A 26,223-nucleotide genomic window follows, 5' to 3' on the forward strand; every position below is an offset into this window, starting at 1 on the left:
TGCAATACAACCACAACTCCTCGGTCTGTGTAGGATTATGTATCTAACACATGTAATCACAACTCCTCGGTCTGTGTAGGGTATGTATCTAACACATGTAATCACAACTCCTCGGTCTGTGTAGGGTATGTATCTAACACCTGTAATCACAACTCCTTGGTCTGTGTAGGGTATGTATCTAACACCTGTAATCACAACTCCTCGGTCCGTGTAGGGTATGCATCTAACACCTGTAATCACAACTCCTCGGTCCGTGTAGGGTATGCATCTAACACCTGTAATCCCAACTCCTCGGTCTATGTAGGGTATGTATCTAACACCTGTAATCACAACTCCTCGGTCTGTGTAAGGTATGTATCTAACACCTGTAATCACAACTCCTCGGTCTGTGTAGGGTATGCATCTAACACCTGTAATCACAACTCCTCGGTCTGTGTAGGGTCTGTATCTAACACCTGTAATCACAACTCCTCGGTCTGTGTAGGGTATGAATCTAACACCTGTAATCACAACTCCTCGGTCTATGTAGGGTATGTATCTAACACCTGTAATCACAACTCCTCGGTCTGTGTAGGGTATGTATCTAACACCTGTAATCACAACTCCTCGGTCTGTGTAGGGTATATATCTAACACCTGTAATCACAACTCCTCGGTCTGTGTAGGGTATGTATCTAACACCTGTAATCACAACTCCTCGGTCTGTGTAGGGTATATATCTAACACCTGTAATCACAACTCCTCGGTCTGTGTAGGGTATGTATCTAACGCCTGTAATCACAACTCCTCGGTCCGTGTAGGGTATGCATCTAACACCTGTAATCACAACTCCTCGGTCTCTGTAGGGTATGTATCTAACACCTGTAATCACAACTCCTCGGTCCGTGTAGGGTATGCATCTAACACCTGTAATCACAACTCCTCGGTCTGAGTAAGGTATGTATCTAACACCTGTAATCACAACTCTTCGGTCTGTGTAGGGTATGTATCTAACACCTGTAATCACAGCTCCTCGGTCTGTGTAGGGTATGTATCTAACACATGTTATCACAACTCCTCGGTCTGTGTAGGGTATTATCAAACACCTGTAATCACAACTCCTCGGTCTGTGTAGGGTATGTATCTAACACCTGTAATCCCAACTCCTCGGTCTGTGTAGGGTATGTATCTAACACCTGTAATCACAACTCCTCGGTCTGTGTAGGGTATGTATCTAACACCTGTAATCACAACTCCTCGGTCTGTGTAGGGTATGTATCTAACACCTGTAATCACAACTCCTCGGTCTGTGTAGGGTATGTATCTAACACCTGTAATCACAACTCCTCGGTCTGTGTAGGGTATGTATCTAACACCTGTAATCACAACTCCTCGGTCTGTGTAGGGTATGTATCTAACACCTGTAATCACAACTCCCTGGTCTGTGTAGGGTATGTATCTAACACCTGTAATTACAACTCCTCGGTCTGTGTGGGGTATGTATCTAACACCTGTAATCACAACTCCTCGGTCTGTGTAGGGTATGTATCTAACACCTGTAATCACAACTCCTCGGTCTGTGTAGGGTATGTGTCATACGGAAAACAAAAACTTGACATATATTAATATATGTATTTATCTAATTTCTATTCATGTAATATATTTCTTCAACAACGATTTTAATTCGTTCAACGATTTAATAGATGTTCATCTATGTTTGGGCTCATCTATCGTTAATTGCTTATTTAGACAATAGTTGTATTAATGTTTTATATAAATTGTATAACATATATTCGTATGTCATTGGGCAGCTCGTGTCTGGAAGGTGAACCACGAGGGCGAGTGGCGGGCGGCGTGCGACGACGGATTTGGCGCGCAGCAAGCGACCGTCGTTTGTCGGATGCTGGGCTTCAAGTAAGTCCGGTGTTGGTATTATAACATCTTAAAAATACAGCATCTTAAGATGTATGTTATATTTTTAGATTTGAATTCTAAACATATTATGAGGCTTAAAAAAGGAAATAGGCCGACTTTTCAACGAGTCTCGGTATGGGAAAATGGGGCTTAATCCATGTGCGGAAAGTGTCGCCCAGGATCAGGGACGGCAATTTCAGCTTAATCGTTATTTTTTGTTTTGCTAAATGAAGTCTTCCAAACGAAAATCCAGTGCAGTCGGTTAGTGTCGTCAATTATTATCATGTGCGGACTTCACAGGCTGATCATGGCGACACTTCTCCAGAACGAGGCCAATTCGTATTAACATGTTTGAACATTTCGCCGTTTTAACAGTATTTAGTCCCATCACAGAGGTCAAATAACTTACACATACTTTTTGAGCAAGCATAGCCGATCTAAGGACTTGAAGGCATCTTTTTAAGTTTTGGTTAATTGACAAAATGTTAACAAATTGTTTCAATTCGCAAAGTTTCGTTTAAGCTATGATATTTTATAGGAAAATGTAATTCTGAACATTTACTATCCACTAAAATATCCATTATATGCATCTTAAGATAATTTAAAAACCTGAAAATTATAAAGCGCTGCAACGCGAATCGATTAAAAAAATTTGAGAGTCTTTGTTGGTGTCGTTAAATTGTGTGACACTACGAGGATTGTTTATATATATATATATATATATATATATATAAGTATAAAACACAACAAAAATAGTATCAGCACGGATGGACGAGTGGTCTAAGCGATAGACGTTCGGGCCCAGTTGAGGGTTACTTTTTTCTAGTTTGTTTTACAAGAGCTTTTTAGATCCAATGTTTACATTTATCAATATTAAGCACGTACAGAAAAATTTCAATGCATGCCAAATAAGTGAAAAGGCCCCTTTAAAATACAATTAAATACAATTAAATAAAGATAAAAAAGTAACCCTCAACTGGGCTGGAACAACTGACCCCTGGAGTAAAAGGCTATCGCTAAAACCATGATTGATGTATTTTTAAACTTTATAGAAGCAATCCTTGTAGTATCCCAAAATATAACGACGACAACATAAATCTCCAAATTATTCAATCGTTTTGCTTTTCAACGCTTTATAATTTTCAGGTTTTTAAATCGTCAAAAGATGCATATGATGGATATTTAAGAGCATGAAACATGTTCAGTATTACTGTTTCCTCAAAAATATCGCTTGCTTATTCATTCACGGTTCAAGTGTGAACTTCCTGCTTATAACGTTCACAAGTGTCGGGTTTATGTTTGCGAGCTATTGGAGATATTGTTATGAGAAAACCGGCCTTAATGAAAGTGCGTAAATTGTCGTCCCATATATGCCTGTGAAGCCCGAACAGATTAATCAGGCACGACACTTTCCGCCTAAACAGGATTTTAGCAGAGAAGAACCTTACTTTAGACGAAAATTTTCATCAAAGCGGAAAGTGTTGTCCCTTTTTAGCTTGATCAGACAGCACAGGCTAATATGGGACGACACTTTACGCTTATGCATTAAGCCATGTTGTTTTCCAAAACGTGGCTATAAATTATGCACAACACCATAATAGTTCATATGAGCCTCGTTCTGAGAAAACCGGGCTTAATGCATGTGCGTAAAATGTCATCCCAGATTACCCTGTGAAGTCTGTACATGCTAATCAATCATTATTGTCTCCCTTAATTAGATATTGGCTAATGAGAAACGTCCTTTTAACAAAAACTTTCATAAAATCAGAACGTGTCGTCCTTGATAAGCATATGTAGACTGCACAGGCTAATCTTGGACGATACATTACGCACATTCATTAAGCTCTGTTTTCGCAGAAAGAGGCTCAAATGATTCCGCTTTAAGTTGTCCGTCTATGTTCTCTGTATTGCTGAGCAATAGAAACACAACTGAAACTTGCGTACCTCTTTGTTTTTTCTGATCAGGCGGCACGCGACTTTAAGGGCGGGAACTGCGGGCACCGTGTCGAGTCGTCTACCCCTGTCAGCTAACAGATGGTGCCCAGAGATGAATCCGGTGAATAAGGTTATGAAAAGTGGAAGAAGAATCGGTTGTGCAATTACTATTTACGTGCGGGTTATCGTGATTTTCGCAGATCAATATTTAACTAGCAATACAAATGAAGTTGCATATTGCTTAGAAATAAGTATTTTTTCACCAATCTGATACTTCGCAATATTCCTATAAACTTTTACCTTAACTTTTCCATCTTGTTCTCTTCTTTTTTCCAATCTTAATTCAAACATGTATTGAAAATCACATTTCTTTACAGGCCTCAGTTACCCATAAATCAATAGTCATATTCCGGAACTCTCTCATCCGTCCACATAATACTATCACTTTTTTATTATTCTTCTCTACACGTTTCTTCTTCTATCCTCTTTTTTCTTCCTTTTTCTTTATTCAAACAAATATCGAAAACCATCTATTATTATTATATATTACAATTAATAATTATCTCACTTATTCATTCATTAATCCACATTCATATGCTTACTTTACCATCGTAATAATCTCACCATTTAAACTTCGCCGAAGCGTAGTAGATATGGTGTTCATCTAGCGACTGGTAGGTCACGGGTTCGACTCCCCTGTGGGAACTTTCTTTATTTCTCCCCAAAGACACCAAGTACTGGTTATTCCCATGAAACTGGTTTGGGAGATTTACTTACCGTAAGCATTAGGCTTTCGATTCAAACTACCTGAAATAAATCGATCAAATTTAGATTACACAATCTTCCTCATGCAGAGCTGTCGACCAAGTTCAACCCCCGGCACAGTGGTTTGCGGGGAAGGAGTGTGGCCAGATGGCCGGGCGCGTAGAGTAGGAATTTACTCATACCGAGGTGAGTTGTTAAATTGCCATACATGCATAAACAAATGATAGCTCGTTTAACAGTTTAACCACGTTTTTTGCACCATATGGAATAACGATGCTTTCAGTAAATGGCGGGGATATAAAGTGAAACTTAATGACTTACATACAACAGTTTATTATACAATTTTAATATAAATGTGCTTAACAAAGGTTTATAGGTGGAAATAAAAAATGAAGTATGTATTAAATTTACATTCGAAAGTGGCAAAGCATCTGTAGGTGCTATTTGTTTACGTGATGATCTTACTTTAATTAACAGGCCACGTACCCCACACTGTTTAGCACTACTACGGATATTAATGTAGTATGGCCCCATAATGCGGTAGGCATTAAACATTGTACATGACCATCCGACCGTCTGGTCGTCCTACCAGATTATGACGCTTTGCTTATTGTTGTTCTGATAAGTGAAATATATTTATTTCAGCTCGATTTCGTCGAAAGCTCAAGGCTTATTGAAACGCTCTCAAGTCTGTTCCCTTGGAAGAAACAGTACTTGGTATCTGTGTGGAAGATCTAAAGAACGTACCCCGAATGGCAATTGAACCCGTGACCTACCGGTCGCTAGGCGGACACTATACCCACAACGCCATCACCACCTCATTATTTCTCCACTATATACTTCATGGACCCCAAAATTGTACGTGACTCCTTTAAAAATACCAAGCGAATTTGGCTCACTTGTTTGTGTAAGCAATTTTTGTAATTTTGGATTGCCGGTGTTATAATATGTTTTATTGGGACATCACAGTTGTGCGTATTTTAGAGTACCGGTATATCAGGTTTGTCCGCGCCGAGGTCCTATTCGAGGATCCGATTTGTGCCCCTGTTATCCTTTACAATTGACACATTTCCGACTTGGAGACTTGTTATGCGATGAGGACACTCCAGTTTCCTTCGTAAACATCGCATGTTAAATACGATCACTAGCAAATTCTTATTTGGCCGCGTTTTGTGTGACTGTGCTTCATGCATTCGCGTAAAGTATTTTCCCACACAAGCCTGTTAGTCCGCTTATGCAATCGGGGGCGATACTGTATGATTTTATGGATTGTAACGATACAAATTGAGGCGGAAAGTATCGTCCTAGCAGAAACTTTACTCACATGCTTTTAGCCCAATTTTCCCAGAACGAGGCTAATGTCCCAAAATGAGGCACCTTAAAGGTGTGTGTACTTTACTTATCTTAGACTGCGTAGCGGACTTGGTTCAATATTCACAGTTTGGAGTGTGAAATGTGCACCGGTTAATAATGTTATTCGCTCAAGAATAAACTGTCCTATTAAACGCAAACGCTATTTTCCTAAGGGATCGCCGAAACCCAAACCCCAAATGTATAACCCATCTTACCCAGTCTTCTCTAACACATAGACTCGTCCACTAAGTATAAAAACCACTGCCCGCGCAAATTGTCGCTCTTTTACTAGCTTGTCGCATCACAGGATAGGTCGCGCTATGGTCTACAAGTTTACATTTTAAGCCACGTGGTTTCATAAATTTGTCTTTAACTCTTTCTTTCAACTGATAACTTATTCAATTATAGACAATTGTATCTTGTTAGGCGTATTTACATTTAGAATATAACATTCAGTATATATTTTGGTGAAGATATTAAATATTTTGCATTTTTAGAATTCGGTTACACCGACCACGTGGTTTCATAAATTTAAATGGAGAACTTGTATAACTATGAGCAGTTGTTTCACTTTAGTGATTCAGTGAAATGTATATGTATAACATAAAAATCATTATAAATTATGGGAAAAGATGTTTTTGTGTTGTTGTTGTTTTTTTAGAATTAAGAAAAGAAAAACCGACCACGTGATGGTAAACTTCTCAAAATTGTGTTTTGTAAATTTTAATATTAAGTTTTCGAGAATTATAGGACAAAGCTTTATTCTTAGATATTTTATGTTTGCATTAATTTGAAGTTATGGTCTTATCATTGTTCTCTATCCGATTGTATTAAAGTAACAATCACGCTCAAAAATATCGAATATTGCGTTAAATAAAGCTAACCCATAAAAAAATCAATGTTCCTTTCAGTAAAATGCAAAATTTCAACGTAAGATGTTGTCTGGTAGAAGTGATTTAACGAGATACAAAATGCTCGTTTTTATTTTTTTGTGGCCACAAATAATTCCATTTATATCTCCCGTGAAATATCCGAACATTTACGGGCGAACACGAGATTGGATACGGTAAGCGTCGGAAGCATCACGTAGCTCTCATGAATAATCATTCTGTAAAATGAAAATAAATTCTGGGTAACTTGAACTTAGCGAATGCGAAAATGGCTTGTATAAATTATGCAAATGAACGCAACCCGAATGAATCCGATCCTGACTCGAAAGCGAAAGTAGATTACATCGTGGAACGATATTTAGATATTTAGGTGCTTAAAACTTGCCGAATGCTTGCGATATAACGTTTTAACATCAATGTTACTTGTTTTAAAGGGGCCTTTTCACAGATTTTGGCATTTTTTTAACTTATTCATTAAATGCTTTATATTGATAAATGTAAACATTGGATCATAAAAGCTCCAGTAAAAAATCAAGAAAAAAAATAAAAAAAGGAAAAGAACATTGCCCGGAGCAGGTTTCGAACCAGTGACCCCTGGAGTCCTGCCAGAGTCCTGAAGTAAAAACGCTTTAGCCTACTGAGCTATTCCGCCAAGTACACAATCTTGACGTATTTTATACCTTATATAAGCAATCTTCGTAGTTTCACAAAATTTAACGACAAAAACAGAACTCTCCAAATTATTCAATCGTTTCGCGTTGCAACGCTTTATAATTTTTAGGTTTTAAAATCGTCAAAAGATGCATATAATGGCTATATTAGAGCATGGTTAATGTTCAGTATTACCGTATGGTACTACTTGTTGTCGGATGTTTTTTTATAGCATAATACAGAAGCCGTATGTATTGGTGAGCGTGATAGTGACTTTAACACAACAACTATTTTTATTGTTTTATATTGCCACCACGGGTCGAAAGATGTCTTTTGAAGGAAGCGTTGTCGTCTCAAGCCATGGGCACGGAAAAAAGACTTAAAACCGAACCGAAAGTAACGGCGTCGGTTATATAAAGCGAAACGTGGAATCGTCTGAGCGGATTTTAATGTCTGTTAAACATGTTGTTTTATTTATCATTACAGACGAGACAAACATTTCAAACGGAGAATTTGTTTCCTATGTGTCTCTTTAACAAATATGTCTAGAAATAACGCAGCAATTAGTCTGCAATAGAGAAAATATTCGGTGCGCTTCCGGCGTTATTTAAGACATTGAACGTGTAGACGTTTGGTTTAACGTGTTAATGATTTATATGGCGATACAACGTACAACTTATGGAAGTAGAAACAACGATTGTATCGTTATTTTGTTTATGGACAGTCACGCTAAGAAGTAACAAGAAATATCTTCACACAAATCAACGGAATTTGACGTTGGTTTGTTTTGGTGAAAGATAATCATTTAAAACAAAGTTCGCATTACCCTTTCTATATGCGCAATTCCAAACTGCATCACGAAGAATGAAAATTGTGTAATGCTAAAATCACAAATAGTTGGTCAATATAATTACCTGTTTACAATCGAATCGGCTGACAAGGTCGCGTCATTCTCGTGCAAAGCGTGGGTTTTAATACTTGAAAGCTGTATAAAAACTCCGAAGTGCAGAGAACGTTGAGATCTTTAGTTTAAAGTGATATTATGGGCATCTATCAGTTGATAGGTGTCTGTCGCAGCCGTTGTTTGTTTTTATGTTTTCGCTTCATATACACTTATATGCGTTAATGCAGCATCTGTATATCAAAACAATATCCCGGAAAGAGAAAAATAATGAATTTGAACATCAACCTTACTTTTGTTTTGACAAGTGACGACAGCAATAATTCGATTTACTATGTGAATCTAAATTTGCTTTCAGTGCAGATTCGTCCATACGACACAAAGACACTTTTTTGTTTTACGGATCATTTCGGACTAGAGGACTCACCAGTCATGTAAAATATCGAATATAATATATTTTTTTGTATTAACAACTGGAAGCAAGATGAGTTGCAGATAATTGGTCAGTAACCAAGGTTTATCTAACTCTTTTGACTTGATAATTATTTTAATCCCAATTCAACAGTGAAAATGCCCATAATATCTCTTTGGATATACAAAGGGCGCCGAGCGCCATTCCGCAATAGTGTCAACACATGACTAAGTTAATAAATTAATTACGGACTAGCTTTAAGAGCGCATAGATTATATCAGCGTGCATAAGAAATGTTTGAGGCATTCTTTCAAATCACGAATACCATTCCCGAATATATTATTTTATTTAATATCAGTCAATAAGATTTCCGAATATATTGATTTATAATCCGTCAATACGCTCATCCAACAGTAGGGCAACACAAAATAAACAACTTCAATTCTATACGCGAACATGCATAGTGCGTACAATTCTTGAAGGTTTAAAACGTAGTCACGTCAGAAGAAATTCTCACGTGTCCCATATCTCAATCCGTGTAAATGCTTCTCGAAAGATATAAATGTATTTATTATCGGTATGGTGATACATGTCAAATAGAGCGGAAATCTAGATTTCCACGTGCACCCATTTGTAGGGTAGAGAGTAGACGTAAATCAAAACATTTTATTTATTTATAGTATCTTTGTTTAAAGGTTACTATAATGTTATACGTGTTTCAGTATAATGGGAAATACTTGCGTGCTAGTATGCATCAGTGCGTCAAAACCTGATCAATGCCGTTACAATGTATTCGTTTGCATTCAGTTTAACCAACTGACCTCGTGACAATGCTATTTTAGTCTGGTCGATTAGGCCCACAAACAAAGTATGGGTGGAAATCTGACGCATGAAAATTGTACATTTGTTAGAGGATATTATTATGCGCCAACAATCGGTGGATGCTAATTTTTATTCTCGCTACGTACTCAATCGTCAAAACTATTAGATAGTGTGACGTTAATAAAATAAACACGAACGGGACATTACGTATTTTCTTCAGTATGGTTCCATGAGTGTATTCATATATATCGTAAAAAACTAGGTTCATTTCTAGCCATATTAATGCATGTCGGCATTACACTTGGAGTCTGATTTATTAAAGTTAATATACTCAATACGATTTGTAAAGCAAAATTGCTTTTTATACCTTGGTAAAAACGCATTTCCCGGGTCCCTATTTCAACGAAGACTAAATTTACAAACAACAAATATAATCGCAGCCTTAATTCAAAAATCCGAGCAATCAATTGTATCTGCATACTATATTAATTGATGTGCGTTGGTGCGTATTTTGCAGCACTTGTAATATAATTCATGTAACAAAATTAATAATAATAATAAATACATATAATAGTGCTAATAATAACAAAATATAACACATCAATAACATAATACTGTATTATATACAATAACCTGATGTAATACAAATTCGTATACATTCGTTTGTGGTGCCCTAAATGTACGTCTTCGTGAATTTTTGAACTTGCTTGAATGATAACCTATGGGCTTATGTTTAAAAGACACGCACACAAATTTGATTCTGAGTAAATAATAGAATGGGGCTTAGTCCTGTGAGATCAAACAATCTGGTTATATTGGAATAGGTATTTGTTTGGTTGATGGTACGCTAAAAGCGCCTCTGTATTTTCAAAATTATTGTGATTAAACGATTGCCAATAGGCTTATGATGATCAACGTTGGCTATAAATAAACAAATATCAGGTTGTTGGTAAATAAGCAGTTCCAGTGCCCCTACTAAAACCGGGAATTAATCCCAAAAGAGAAACATGGTGGTTTATATATATAATGGTATATGGTTGGTTGGAGGTGCACTAAAATGTGCTAATGTACTTTCAAAATTATGGTGTTGAAACGATCGCCCATATTGGCTTATGGTGAAAAGCTCGTTGATCACTTTTGGCTATAAGTAAATATTAAATAAATATCAAGTTCTTGGTAGATAATGCCGTTCCAGGTTCTCTACTGGAACCGGGACTTAATCCCGGAAGAACATTGTGATAGTTATATATAATGGTACATGGTTGGTTGGTGGTGCACTAAAATGTGCTTATGTATTTTCAAAATTATGGTGTTTAAACGATCGCCTATGGTGAAAAGCTCGGTGATCACTTTTGGCTATAAGTAAATATAAAATATCAAGTTCTTGGTAGATAACGCCGTTCCCGGGTCTCTACCGGAACCGGGACTTAATCCCGGAAGAACTTTGTGGTGGTTATATAAAATTGTACATGGTTGGTTGATGGTGCACAAAATGTGCTTATTCATTTATGGTGAAAAGCTCGGTGATCACTTTTGGCTGTAAGTAAATATTTAATAAAATATCAATATAAAGAAGTTCTTGGTAGATATCGCCGCTTATCGGGTATCCACTTTAACCGGGACTTAATCCCGGAAGAACTTTGTGGTGGTTATATATAATGGAATATGGTTGGTAAATGAAGCGATAAATGGGCTTATATATTTCCGAAATTACGGAGAATATGGTAAAATGCCCGTTCATCATCTTTTTCTGTAAATAAATAGATATCCGGTTCTTGGTAGATACGCAGTTCCAGTTTTCAAGTTGTGGTAATACAACCGCCATTTGGCTTATGGTGTAAAGCCTGGTGATGAATTTAATGTATTAAACAAATCAATAGATTATTCATAGATCTCTACTGAACTGGGACTTGCTCCCGGAAGAATAAAGGTCGTTATTTATTGCTATATAGTTACATGTACTTGTATATCAAATATTAAATAAAAGTGGTGTATGGTAACCAAGTGGTCTACGTTGGAAAGCCCGACTTAAAATGTTTGTTTTTATCGATTCATGTACAAGTTACTAAAAAAACACGTACATACAACCGTAACATATATATGACCTACTGTTCTGTTACATTTCATAACTTAAGTTCGCCGTGGTAATTACTTGTAACATTTAAAAACTGTATTACGTGTCATTTTGTTGTAAGGTTTGAAACTCAACGGCCGAGTTCCTGGTGGTCTGAACTTGTATATTAATCGGGTATTTAAATGTCACGTAAGGAACGTATGAATAATCGGATAATCGATGATATGGGATGCCTATCATAGGGCAGTAGACGTTGCAGACGGTTCTGATCTAGGCTTGCAATATTTAGGGATCAACATCACATAAGGTTTTAAAAGACGGTATGCGCCTGGAACACATAGAATAATCCTATAATTCGCAATTGCCATTTAATCAACATATCAACATGCTGTACTTTTGACCACCACTTATAATGGTAACGAAATCGAACCCCAATCAATGTTACACATAATCCGTGATTATCGGTACATAGTGGGCTACCTACAATAGCTTTTATCTGATGCGATCAAAGTTTACTCCTAAATCTTTCCGCGCATCAACTGGCGCTATGCTGATAGTAAACATAAATGCAAAAATAAATAAGAAAACAAATATATAATTCCTGAAGAGCGTTACTATTCCTAGATGCGGGAGGTTGCTATATCAAATACCCTCACATTGTTGAATCGTTTGTCTTTTTCAAATCCGATGACACGCACACGTTCTAGTTAGGATCGTTATCATGTTGAACACTGTCCTGAAAAATCTAGCCTTTTATTTGAGCAAGGTTTTGTTTGTCCAAACCCGATTTTAATTCATCGTTATTGATTGTCAAGGCTGGCGTGTGTTCGCGGCCGCTGTGTGGCGGAAAGCCCACTTCCTGCGGCCGTGGTCCTTTTTGGCATAGTTTCCACGAACACACTTCCCGCTTGTTACGGGGGATAGACATTATGTACTTAAATTTTCCCGCCGTTCTCGGAGGAACCTGTCAAATACAATTGACCCCAGTCTTGACATTATTATGTCAAGATAATAAATTGCGTAGTTAAACTGTTTGGCGTTTGTCGTTGAATATTAATGTTTATTCGCTGAAGAATAAATTGTCTTATTCAACACAAACGCTATTTTCCTAAGGGATCGCCAAAACCCAAACCCCAATGGTATAACCCATCCTACTGTCTACTGTAACACATAGACTCGTCCACTTAGTATAAAACCACTGCCCGTGCAAATTGTCGCTCTTTTACTAGCTTGTCGCATCACAGGGTAGGTCGCGCTATGGTTTACAAGTTAACATTTACCACCCACCCTTCCACTTATTTTTTATTGTAAAACGATGCTTGCCAGATTTTTGTTATATTCCAGTGTTGTCGAGAATTACGAGCTCCATTAGAAACCCACATCGTCATGGCTTGGACTTAACAGCGTACGGCCCACCGTCAGTCTGTCCAATGGTCTACTTAGTTCGACCCCCGACGACAGGTTCCTGCGTAATTGACTGTACCAGTGTTAGAGAATTAGCTAGACTTTGATCAGTAAGCTTTTGTTAATATTGGTTGTTTTCGGGTACAGTTTTCAAGAGTTATTTTACCTTCAGTGAAGTTTTATCTCTGGTTTTTACTCTGGCCTTGAAAACACCATTTTAGGCTAACGAATATAAGTGATGTATAGGCATAGTTTCCACGAACACACTTCCCGCTTGTTACGGGGGATAGACATTATGTACTTCGCCGTTCTCGGGGGAACCTGTAAAATACAATTGATTCCAGCCTTGACATTATTATGCCAAACCTTGAAGATAATAAATTGCGTAGTTAAACTGTTTGGCGTTTGTCGCTGAATAATTAGGTACAAAACTTTCCGCGTACACTTGATTGTGTTCAAAAAAGACCTTCTAAAAACAAAAAATAATCTATAAAAGCGTATTTCCTGATTAGCCTGTTCGGACTGCACAGGTAAGACCGTGAAGACACATTCCCCACATATATAATCCCCGTTCTAACTGACCGTGGCTTATTTTTACTAGAAGGTTTTATGTTTTTTTTAGGACTAAGCAATACAGAGAATACACGCCGCGCACCAGCGTGTTGGTACCCCTGCCTCCGTTCCGCTGTGGGTGCCTGCCCCAGTCCCTCAAGTGTCTGTTATGTTGTGAGTTTCCGCGTCACAACCATCTGAATCACAGCTAATACAGACCTGGTTGGTACAAGCGAAGCTGAGACTGTATGAAATGTTCACCTGACATGCATGGTCTGCATTGTTTTAACTTGCGTTAATCGTTGAATTGGTGTTTATGTTAATAGTTCACATTTTGCTTTGATTCCCATTTCAACGGTTGTATTGGTGTTTATGTTAATAGTTCACATTTTGCTTTGATTCCCATTTCAACGGTTGTATTGGTGTTTATGTTAATAGTTCACATTTTGCTTTGATTCCCATTTCAACGGTTGTATTGGTGTTTATGTTAATAGTTCACATTTTGCTTTGATTCCCATTTCAACGGTTGTATTGGTGTCTATGTTAATAGTTCACATTTTGCTTTGATTCCCATTTCAACGGTTGTATTGGTGTCTATGTTAATAGTTCACATTTTGCTTTGGTTCCCATTTCAACGGTTGTATTGGTGTTTATGTTAATAGTTCACATTTTGCTTTGGTTTCCATTTCAACGGTTGTATTGGTGTTTATGTTAATAGTTCACATTTTGCTTTGATTCCCATTTCAACGGTTGTATTGGTGTCTATGTTAATAGTTCACATTTTGCTTTGGTTCCCATTTCAACGGTTGAATTGGTGTTTATGTTAATAGTTCACATTTTGCTTTGGTTCCCATTTCAACGGTTGTATTGGTGTTTATGTTAATAGTTCACATTTTGCTTTGATTCCCATTTCAACGGTTGTATTGGTGTTTATGTTAATAGTTCACATTTTGCTTTGATTTCCATTTCAACGGTTGTATTGGTGTTTATGTTAATAGTTCACATTTTGCTTTGATTCCCATTTCAACGGTTGTATTGGTGTTTATGTTAATAGTTCACATTTTGCTTTGATTCCCATTTCAACGGTTGTATTGGTGTTTATGTTAATAGTTCACATTTTGCTTTGATTCCCATTTCAACGGTTGTATTGGTGTTTATGTTAATAGTTCACATTTTGCTTTGATTCCCATTTCAACGGTTGTATTGGTGTTTATGTTAATAGTTCACATTTTGCTTTGATTCCCATTTCAACGGTTGTATTGGTGTTTATGTTAATAGTTCACATTTTGCTTTGATTCCCATTTCAACGTATATCTTAAGTGCTGCATGTGTGCCATACTGCAGATGTTTTAAATTAACGGACCATAACAATACACGTGTTATTTATAAGATACCGATGCGCAAGCGGCTAATAAATGTTAGCCAATAAAAGATTATCAATCAAAACTTTGATTTGTAAGAAAACATATTCAGTTTTAAGTCGAAGTCCGTTATCTGTATACAAAAACAGACAAATTTGTATTTTAATGTAATTAATTTATTTTAAATTAACAATTATGTTTTTAAATATGAAGACTGTCTGCTTATTGCGTCGATCATGCTTTTAAGCTCGTGATTTAATCTTGAGTAGTATAAGGGCATTAGTTTTGAACTATACAACAGCTTATGTTTAATAAAAATGTAGTCCCTTATATATATTGTGTTTTCTTATAGACAATTTGTTTGCAAAGTAGCTATCGCACACTTTTTCCGGTGATACAACATTGCATTGTTTTTATATTTACTATTCTTCGTACTCGTATGTGTGCTATGTTATATATAAAGAACTATTTAACTAATTTTATAAATAAAACGTTTCTATGTATAATATTGCTGTTGCATAGTTTTCATGCATCCACAAAAACATTTTCTCTGCTCAAACGTCTTCGTCGTTGACTGATGACAGCGCCTTTTTGGAGTTTCCTCAAGTCTAAATCACGTGTAGTGATTACAGCGCCTCTTTGGAGTTTCCTCAAGTCTTAATCACGTGTAGTGATGACAGCGCCTCTTTGGAGTTTCTTCAATTCTAAATCACGTGTAGTAATGACAGCGCCTCTTTGGAGTTTCCTCAAGTCTAAATCACGTGGTAGTGATGACAGCGCCTCTTTGGAGTTTCCTCAAGTCTAAATCACGTGTAGTGATGTCATCGCCTCTTTGGAGTTTCCTCAAGTCCTAATCACGTGTAGTGATGACAGCGCCTCTGTGGAGTTTCCTCAAGTCTAAATCACGTGTAGTGCAAACCTTCCGAGCTCGAGCCGAGCTAGCCTATGGGAAAATAGAACTTAATGCAAATGGGTAAATTATTATACCATATTAGCCTGTGCGGACTGCACAGGAACGAAACACTCCACTTTAATGGTATTGTTCGTATAAAGGAAGTCTCTCATACACTTGTCTTGTATAGGCGGAAAGTGTCGCCCCTGCTTAGCCTGAGCGATCTGAAACTCTCCGCAGAACTTAAATAAACGTGAAAATACTCACACGCATAAGCAATATAAGTATTTTGTAAGTGACATGTACATGTATGAATGGTTAATGTCGAACTAACTCAACTTTGACACAGTTATTGCATCATTACCACAATCTATGAACAAATAAGACACAGTTGCCTCTAACTTATTGTTCTTTGTGACCTATAAATAACATAATTATTATTTTACATAATTGTAACTTGTTTGAACAAAGTCGGAATTCTTCTTATTGTTCTTTATTTGTTAATACTACAAACATCAGTATTGAAGAAATAGATTTATATTAAAAAGACAAAACTGCAATTAATATTAGAGCTGAAACATAAGTCAATGTTCATATACGGAATGTACTATTGTAAAATAAAAGAATGTAAGTATTAATTCAATAATATTTATACAATATATTTGCTGAACCTCATAATAGCTATATTTTACTAACATGCGCTGGCGATTGCAAAAGAAGTTTTATCTTTTTATAATCTGGGAATACATACCTTCCCGCGGAGAACATGGAACATCCTTTTCCAAACTCGAAAGGCTCTTTCTATGCAATTCCATGTGCCGATGTATCTCTGCTGAGTATCTGACATTGAGAAGTAATATATGATTTTCTAATGTATATCACTTATTATTCTATATCCAATAAATTCATCCAATCGGCAATCTTCATTTGTACCACGTGACCGTCCAATATATCCCGGTTTTGGATCCAAAAAGTCTGTATTTTTTCCATATTGAACAGTTGAGTACAGGTGCACTAAGCAATCGTATTATAACGATTCAAAAATAATCGATTCACACGGGCACTTGTCTTGAAAATATCATACATGCATTTAAAGCATCAATTTAAAATTAAAATAAACTCAAAGCAAAAGAAAGGGATATGGAATTAAAAGTTAATTAGACGTTTGAACTGTAAAATACGTGATATATTTGGACTCGTACACAGTTTGAAGTAATATTGGACTCGCCTAACGGCTCGTCCAATATGACGTCAAACTGTGTGCGAGTCCAAATATATCTCCGTATTGTACATTGAAATGTCTACTAACCTATAATCATTACATGTTAAAATTTAAATTTCATATTCTATTAAAAAATCAATTTTAGATAACTAAATGTGTAAATAAAATGAATGGATTAAGTATGCCAATACAGGGTACTGTTTTACTAAGCTTCTTAATGCCAAGTCTCACTATGATGCCGTTGGAGCCCCGGTGCGTAAACCGCGGCTCTACCGGAAAAAACCGCGGACCATCGGATGAACCGGGAAAAACCGGGACGACATCGTAGCACCACCGGGGCCCATATAGACCCCGGCAGAGCTACCGGTTGTCGCCTGTGATGCCTATGTGGAGCCCCGTTGAATGCCGGCAGAGTCCTGGCAAATCGGCGCTCTGCCGGGACGCCACCGCCATTCACCGGGGCTTCGCCGGGGCATACCGGCGACTACCGGGGTTAAACCGGTGCTTAGTCGTATCTCTTCCGATGTCTGATGCCGGTATTGCCCCGGTAAGTGCCGGCGGAGTTACGGGCTCCATCGGGGCATTACCGGCGACAACCGGTGCTCTCTACGGGGCTTTATCGGGATAAACCGTAGCTAGTCCGCGGTTAAACCGGGACTCTGCCGGGTTGTTGACCGGCTTCAAGTGGGGCGGCACCGCAAAATTTTGTGACCGCGTAAACAAATCCAACAAATAATCCCGGTTCTCTACCGGCGTAAGTAAACCGGGATGGACCGGGCTCTACCGGACAAAAGTGAGACTCGGGCTTAACGCAATTATCCGACTTAAAGTCAGTATGGTTTCTTTAAATTCTTGCCACACTGAAATTGTGTATATTTTTTATGGATTGAACATTCCAAGTAACAGTTGAATTGTCTTTGCCTGAGATAAATGAAATCCAAGTAATTTAAATATGTGCGTAAGTCTAAGGCTTGCGAAAGTAGTTTAGTAAAATGGAACCCTTAAACTCAAATTAACTAAATACGTCTAAGATACAGTTGCTCATTGTTAATTAAATGTGAACTCGCTTTACCTGGCTGCAAGAAAGGCGTAATCAAAATGGACGACACGGATAACCGCTGTCACCCAGTAAATATCCACGCTCAGGATCTGCAAACAATGGTTTAAGCAAGTCATTTCAGCGATTTGAATTTACGTAAAAATAACTATACTCATATACATGTTTTTAAAACTGAACATTTCAAAAGATTTAAGAAAATACATTTTTTCAATGTTAACAATAAAATGTGTGTCATTATTTTACTTTTGACTTTTTTGCAATGTACAAATGGTCAATTATCTGTAAGTGGTTCATCAAATGGAAAACTTCGAGTTGACGAAAATTTGACAGAAAGGAAATTGACAATTAAGTAATACCTTGATGGTGATTGGCCAAATGCTATCAAATGTTGGACATCCGAAGAATGTGTGAATCGTGACAGCATCCAGGCCAATATGCATTTATGCTAGTAAACATCCCTGTATAGTAATAAAAGTATTACTAGTCTGGGTAAAATCGCTATCAAAATGATTAAGGTTGATTTTGTTGGATTATTGCTCTATTAATGAAACATCCTCATTAATTTATTATAAGCCATGTACATTGAGTTTATTATATTATTACAGTGAATATAATTTTAATTGATAGACGTTGAATTCAGAAAATGATTTGAGAAACATTTAAAATATTCAAGTAAGCATAGCCTGTATAAACAGAAACAAAATAAATCAAATGACACACAACCAAAACAAAAATCATTGTATGGCGCCTCAATTAATTCTTAAATCGTGTCATAATGGCGTGATATGGGACCTATATGGGACCCTTATGGGCGTTCCAATATGGGCAAGCCAATATAGGTACCACATGAGACCCATATGATCTGCATATTGTTTGATTATGCATTATAAGCAGTGTAAATCAAGTTTTAAGAAATGGGTTTTTAATATAATACCTGTAACTTTATAGCTTTTTCCTGTTAGCGCAGTAATGAGGAACCTATATCGGACCCTTATGGGCATTCCCAAATGACTCCCATATGGGCTTATCCATATGTTTTGCCCAGAAACAGCCCATATGGGACCTCTATGTGCATGCTTGCTGGGAAAGAATCTAAACACTATTTTTTATTTGTATTGTTTTTGTTTTTATGGGGAGATGGAAGCTGGATGCAATTGGGAAAGGGTCTGTTTTCCGCAGGCACACAAAGGCTAGAAAATTCCCTGCGCCTTCCTGCGTTTCTTTTTTAATTTCCAGACAATAATATTCTCGTTAAAAGTATTCCTGGTTAAACGGCTCCCGATTATTATGATACATTGTTGACTTTCTTCTTCATGAAACATCATACATTTCTAAAGTCTAAAATATTGGTCTTAAAGGTACTGCTTTACTTATTTCATTCCATAAAGTAACATTACAAAATAAGGTTTTTGAAAAGCATACAAAAGGCTCCTTGCAATGTGCCACATTAAAAAAATCTCCCGTTGCCCCCCGCCCCCACTACAAAAATCATACATAAGACCCTGGATCATACAAAATACCATACACAATCAAAGTAATGGATTAACTATCATAATAACTAGTTAATTTCACATAAAAAGGGTAGTACTTCTTGGGACCAAGAGATTTGCATATATAAGCAATCGCCACGATATTACCAGTATCTAATAGTAACCTCGGTGTCTTCTTAGGCAGGATGTTTCCATAGCCATTGTTTGCAACACAGGGGTCAAGGTCACTTAAACTGTCGCCGCCATCTGAGTCCAGCATTATGGCGATGGTCGTTACGCCAACGACAGAAAATGAATGCTGACAAAAAACGCAATACTCCTTTAAAGTGTTAAAAGAAGATTTGTAAGAACTTTATGAACAATGACAACACGTTTTGCATCTCAGTTTACAGACGCCAATTAAGTTCGTAATCTTTTTGAAGACCTGTACGTAGTAAATATGATGAGCAATTTCTACTTTTGTCACAATTTTTTCTGGGTAAACTTCAACAAACTCGTAAAATTCAATGATAATTTGGTAATGGGTTAACCCATTACAGGTGAGCAAATACCAAGCGCATGGATAAGTGTAGCCTTGCCTTGACCCTGTGATTAATTTTAAATTAAAACAAAGAAGGGTCACTCTTCTAAGTGCACTGAACCATCAGTATTATCTCCCTTAATAGATAAAATCGCTGGAAGTCCAAAATGAAAATCCCAGGAATCCATGCTTTACATTTTTGATAAACAGCTTGAAAATTGGTCCCGACTGACTAACGGGGGGTAATGGTCACTTAATGATAACAAGGATAGGAAGTCATAACAGCCTGACAATCTCTTACCAGATTAAAATGCAGTTGTTGTACGCACTGTAACATGAATAACACAACGTTACAGGCATGGTACTTTGACACTTTCCCTATAATTCAATTTTCCAACAGACGAAAGGAAGTCTAAAGCTAATGAAATCTCTTTGATAACTGCCTATTGACATAATTCAAATAGAAAACATTGAAAAAATAGGAGACACATGCAATCTTGAGCGAATTCTTCTTACGTTCCAATATTTTCAAATGTTTTTTTTCTACAAAGGCTTCAAATATGTTTGTGTGACGGAAAGGATTTAATGTTGCTTTTGTAAAATCTGTACGTGTTCTAAATTAGAATATTATCATTTAACTGATTTGTTACGTTAAAAATGTTCTATTAGATAACATATAGCAGTTAAGCTGGTCTTTGAAAACCTTTTAAAAAAGAAAAATGCGTGCACTACTTTCCTTTGCCACAAGGTTTTCAAATGTTGTGTGCTGCAAACCACAAACATTTCGATTGCAGGCATCGAATACCTTACTTATAGCTACATTGCAGGTGTTTGAGACATCACCTAAGTAATAGGTTCGACTTAATTAAATTAACGTTAGATCGTACAACTTTAATTAACCCTTTAACAAACGTGAGCAAACTTTTACCTGTTTGTTGCATGCGATTCTAGAAATCATTGAGATTAAGGAGAAATTGGTCAAAATAAACAATTTCTCCTTTTATCACAATGATTTTTTCTCTACCTTATCTTTTTATTTGTATTATTTTACAAATTAAATTGTCGTCTGCAACCTCTTTCAATTTGAGACGGTCCAACATGTGTTGTTTGGTAACTGGTTAATCGTATTCAATTCCGCTTCCTTGATGTACCTGTACTCGCGCCAAATTAAGATTAATTCATAATTCACCAAGGGATTCAAACTCCCGACTTTCGTGTCCAGAGGCAGGCGCTCTACCCCAGAACCACTTTCCTTCACTTTTTAGTGTATTGAGATAATCAAAAGATTACATTTGTATATAACAATGGGTGATTTTTAAAATACAATTTGAGTAGAAGGTGAACTTAAACAGCGTAAACAATTCCTTTTTATCTCTCTCACATGGTTTCTGCAGAATTCTGTGTTCTTTCAAATCAGATGCAACATTCGTTATTGGTTAAAGTGTATGTGTAAATTGTTATGACACGATGGCATAGTGTGTGCATTTATTGTATGGGCAACTATTTATTTAGATAAATATATAATTTTACAAATCGACAATTGCTCACGTGATCACTATTTATTATCAAATTGTATTTAACATTTTCTTAAACAAATAAAACATGCTTGTCTTTTAGAGTATAAGATTCACTCCCCTTACTTAACAGTGTGTCATTTATGACTCAAGGGGCATGATAAGAACAACCTTTTCGATAGGCCGTTTATATAAGTCCACAAAGTTGGCTCAATATTCAACATTCGACATTCAAAATTTCATTCGCTTAGAGGGGCCTTTTTAGGGATTTTGGCATGTATTGAAGTTTGTCATTAAATGCTTTATAATGATAAATGTAACGATTGGATCTATAAAGCTACAGTTAAAATAATCAAAGATAAAATAACAGAAAAACAACAACAAAGTAACCCGCCACTGGGCTCGAACCACTTATCCCTGGAGTAAAAGTCTAACGCTTAGACCACTCGACCATCCCTACTCATGCAATGCTGATCCTATTTAATAATTTCTATAAGCAATCCTCGTAGTATCACAAACTATAACGACAACAACAAAACTCTCCATATTATTCTCTCGTTTCTCGTAGCAACGCTTTATAATAATGCAGGTTTTTAAATCGTCAACAGATGCATATGATGTATATTTCTGAGCATGGTAAATGTTGAGTATTACTGTTTGCTCACAAATATCATAACTCCTACGAAAATTTGCGAATCTGAAACATTTTTATTTTATTTTGTCAATTTACCAAAACATGAAAAGGCCCTTTAGTCATTATTTATGGAAACCATTTAAGCTGTACCATAACTGTAATTGATCCTCGAAAAAGTTGTTATTTTGTTATACTTCAGGGTTTTTATTATCCGTCAAGAAAGCACAAACGCCCGAAACACACGCAAGCACGCACTTAAGTAATGCGCTCTTCCACAAGATATATCATTCCTCGAAGGACCAAATCATAATTTGATCCCCGCCGACCCTACCTCGACCTCAAAAAGAGTCCGAATACATGTTTTCTGTATTTACCACAAATCATCGTATAATTTAAAAAGGTTGTATTCTAGGAGTCAGTATTTTAATTCGAGTAATTATCTAAGTCATTACAAATCAGCACACCACGCTCCGCATTAATTCTAAAGAGCAGAGTTCTTCGTGTATACTTTGAGAGCACGAGTAACAAAATGCACTGGTCACTTACCATTGAGTTGAAATATTGCAACCGATAGTATTTGTTTTAGTGGAAGCCGGTTTAGTTCCGATGTGACATTAAAATTTTCCCACAATTATTTACAAGGCATTTTTAGTAGGCGTAGCTAGCTTGAAACGACAACAGCATAGTAAAGGCAACCAAATTACAAACTGAAATATAATAAAATGCACCATTAAAACTGCTCGATCCACACTCCGTTTTCCAGATAAGCGAACTGCTGTGACCGAAACCAAGTCAGACATGTATGATCCCGTTTGGACTATTGCCCACGTGCATGGCATTGCACGTGGGCAAATCTTACGTGTACATATGTACGCGCGTGCATGACAGTACCAGCAATGTCAAACAGATGCCAATTATTAGCATAGGGCAACGTGAACTAGTAATTATTAATTCTTTTTTAGCTTAGACCGCCCGATTTGTTTGCCAAAAGCGCAAAGCGTGTTATGTATTAATCTACTGAAGTATAGGAATTGTATATGTTACCCCAACTTTTAACTTTAAATCGAACAGTTTTTGATTTACCATGTAACGTACACAATTCGCCGCTGATGACATTAGTAATTGTAAGTAACTACGTAACGAAAGACGAATGCAGTATTTACGGCAAACAGTTAATGTTTGTAGCTGGGTTTAACAGCTACGCCTAAAAATTCGTCCCAACTTTTGTTGGTCTAGTATGTTAATAAGAGATAAGTGCTGGGGCACACCCCGAAACCTAACACAATGTAGCCTCAGGACCCCATAAACCTAACACAATGTAGCCTCAGGACCCCATAAACCTAACACAATGTAGCCTCAGGACCCCATAAACTTCGAAACCTAACACAATGTGCCTCAGGACCCCATAAACTTCGAAACCTAACACAATTTAGCCTCAGGACCCAATAAACCTAACACAATGTAGCCTCAGGACCCCATAAACCTAACACAATGTAGCCTCAGGATCCCATAAACTCCGAAATGCAAACTCACTGATAAACGTTCTGAATAAAATAAGAAATACCTATCAATAAAGAATTGTTTACCGGACAATACATAAATGTTTGGAAGCCATGACGATGCCATCACACGTACACATTTAATTTGAAAGCCATGCAAACGAACCCATTATATGAGGATTCGTTAGATAGAGTCTATACTACATGGATTATCCGGCACAATACACTAACAAAGTCATAATCACCGTGCATTGTAAAAACAGATGTATTGACAAACGGATTTATTTCACAGATCTTTCATTAAAATACGGTTACAGCAGGGACGATGTTTATAATCATTAAATGAGACGCGTTCTGAGAAAACGTGGCTTAATGTTTTTTTCGTTAAATGAAGTCTCTTCTTAGCAAAAATACAATTAAGGCGGAAAGTGTCGTCCCTGATGAGCCTGTGCGAACTGAACATGCTAATCTGGGGTGGTACGTTACGCTCATGCTTTAAGCTCAGTGTTTGCAGAACTAGGCTCAAATGGTCAGTTGAGTCATTACTTGGGAAAGGTGCGGACGTAAAAATGTGTTGTTAGTGCATTTTATTGTAGTATAAAACAATAGCAATTGTTTTATCACCTTTGTTTAATCTAAGATATTCGCACTTTTAAGGTCGTTTACTTGTTGGTGACAAAAAATATTGGTCTAAAAAAATTCACTTCTCCTCTATGATAAATGTACGCCATTGTGTTGGCATATTGTAAAATAAAAAGACGACGGCTACCTTAAATGTGACACTTCAAGGTCAATGATAAAGGACGAATCTTTCCGCTTAAAAGGGCTTGCGACCGGAAGATATTTCCTTTTAACGAACAATGGAGTGGACAGTGTCATCCCTAATTAGTCTGTACGGACTGGAAGGCTAATCTAGTTATACACTTTACGCACATGCATTTAGCCCGATTTTTTCAGAACGAGGCTCACACAAAGACGACGCGTTGCGTACAATATCGGTCTCCCTTCATCGCAGGTCTTGATCAAACTTCAAGGTCAAATTTTGGTCAGCATTTTCGGACTGAAAATTCAATATTTATCATGCAATTTTAAATAACTTATCGGTATCATAAATGCCCACCGAATTGATATGGTTTTATCACCCCCTTAGGATTAGTCAAGGTCACACTAAAGGTGAAATATCAAACATGATCATGGCGCAGCTTGTCAATAATGGCATGCAGTATTTACAATTGGCTTACAGTGCTTAAGCTAGGACATACAAAGGACAGGTGCATATTTGACAAAAGGCACGAAAGCGTACGCGGCCATATTTCATTTGTTTCATACATGTATTTCAATACAGCATGTGTTCTTTTATGTTTACATGTATACCTGCATCACATTGTAAATCTATTTTAATGTGAAGCATTGTTTGTATAATTAATAAAACTAATTTCATGTGAAATTTGATTAAGTTATTTAAACATAAAATATCATTTGCTTTAAAAACAATGTGATCAGATCATGACAAAAAGCATGGCGGGGGTTCAAGGGTGAAGGCATGTCCATATTTGCCTAGTGAGTATAATCTCATTTTGGACTTCATTAACTCGTGGTGTCCTTTGTTCTGGCAATTGGCGTGACTCACGCCATACGCACGGTTTATTTTTACCATATTTAGTATAATCCAAAAAGAGCACTTTACTGCAAAACAAATAGTAATCACAAACATGTTGTCCTAAAATACTGCATGTAATGCTGGGATGATCCACCGTTATAAATATTTGTCTGTGTCACCGCGACATTGGTCTCCAAATTTAACTCCGTCTACAAAATGCTCATTTTGTGATAAGATATCGTGAGTTCAAGTTCAGTTCAAACACTCGACCAACTTAAAGTATGTAAAAAAGCAAATGAGCCGCGATATGGGAAAATGGGGCTTTTCGGAAATGGTTGCCCAAGATTAGCATGTCAAGTCCACGCAATCTTAAAGGGTCATTATCACAGATTTCGGCATGTTTTGATCTTTGTCATTAAATGCTTTATATTGATAAATGTTAAGATTGGATATAAAAGGCTCCAGTTAAAAATCAAGAATAAAATTAAAAAAGGAAATTCACAGCAGGGCTCGAACCACTGACCCCATGAGTCCTGGCGTAAAAAGTCTCCCACTTAGACCACTCGGCTATCCTTTTGGATGCAATACACGGTGCATTTTATACTTCATATAACCAATCCTCGTAGTTTCAAATAATATGACGACAAAAAAGAACTCTCCAAACTATTAATTCGTTTCGCATTGCAACGCTTTATAATTTTAATGTTTTTAAATCGTCAAAAGATGCATGTACTGGCTATTTTAGAGCATGGTAAATTTTCAGTATTACTGTTTCCTCTC

General features: G+C 36.9%; 2 protein-coding genes across 19 annotated transcripts in view; both read left to right on the plus strand.

The window, feature by feature from the left end:
- Nucleotides 1-26,223, plus strand: part of LOC127850612 (uncharacterized) — a 1,644,088-nt gene that overhangs the window by 1,578,643 nt on the left and 39,222 nt on the right. The gene's annotated exons all lie outside the window — the stretch shown is intronic.
- The window catches only part of LOC127850624 (uncharacterized), a 346,937-nt gene that overhangs the window by 52,461 nt on the left and 268,253 nt on the right, over nucleotides 1-26,223 (plus strand). The window lies entirely within an intron of this gene.

This window comes from Dreissena polymorpha, chromosome 11, assembly GCF_020536995.1.
Source record: "Dreissena polymorpha isolate Duluth1 chromosome 11, UMN_Dpol_1.0, whole genome shotgun sequence".
Lineage (NCBI taxonomy): Eukaryota > Metazoa > Mollusca > Bivalvia > Myida > Dreissenidae > Dreissena > Dreissena polymorpha.